At 38.8% G+C, this 688-nt stretch overlaps 1 pseudogene; it reads left to right on the top strand.

Moving 5' to 3' along the window:
* Nucleotides 1-19: 19 nt before the first annotated feature.
* LOC106322125 lies at nucleotides 20-654 on the top strand (annotated as a pseudogene).
* The last annotated feature ends 34 nt before the right edge of the window (nucleotides 655-688 follow it).

Here is a 688-nt window from a genome sequence, read left to right as displayed (position 1 = left end):
TGGGATAAGGACAGCTTCGATGGTTACGAATGCTACGACCCTGAGGATCGTAAAAGCTTCTCCAATGACGAGGAGTACGAAGAGTTCCGCGAATTTAAGTTCCAGGCTTGGAAGAATAAGGTAACGTAGCCCATTCTTTATCCATTGAGTTATATCCTCTAAATTTGTTAATTTATGAAGAAGATCCATTCAGGTCCATCTTCCCCCTTACTGATCTGGAGCAACGTTTTAGAAACATGACCACAAGGGAATATTTGACGGATATTGCTTCCTTATGTGTTAAGAAACTCAACGAGGAAAAGGTTAGTATTCATCAATTCAAATATATACTTTTTTGTTTTGTTTTAATTTGATGAGAATCTCACAGATACGATGAATGTGTGTTTTAATTACTTAGGGTACGTCTGTGGAATTTGTAAGCATTGTGAGAGGCAATCTTAAAGCATGAGGTGGGTGGAAGTTATACATTACCTTTATGGCTAGAGAGTATCCGGATGGTTCTCTTGTAGAGTATCAAGCCAAGGCCATGGATTTTGCAGGAGGCGTAGAACCTCCCTTTTCTATTCTGTGCAGACCAGCCCCTACCATGTCCTAATACAAAGACTTGCATAGGTTGGTCTTGATGTCAGCTATGTCTTTGGGGCTTGTACGGTATAAATATGTAGCTTTTTTTTTTTTTTTTTTTTTT

The sequence above is a fragment of the Brassica oleracea genome, unplaced genomic scaffold, assembly GCF_000695525.1.
Source record: "Brassica oleracea var. oleracea cultivar TO1000 unplaced genomic scaffold, BOL UnpScaffold07528, whole genome shotgun sequence".
Taxonomy (NCBI): domain Eukaryota; kingdom Viridiplantae; phylum Streptophyta; class Magnoliopsida; order Brassicales; family Brassicaceae; genus Brassica; species Brassica oleracea.
The sequence above is the reverse complement of the archived record's forward strand: the minus strand, read 5'-3'. Positions and strand labels throughout refer to the sequence as shown.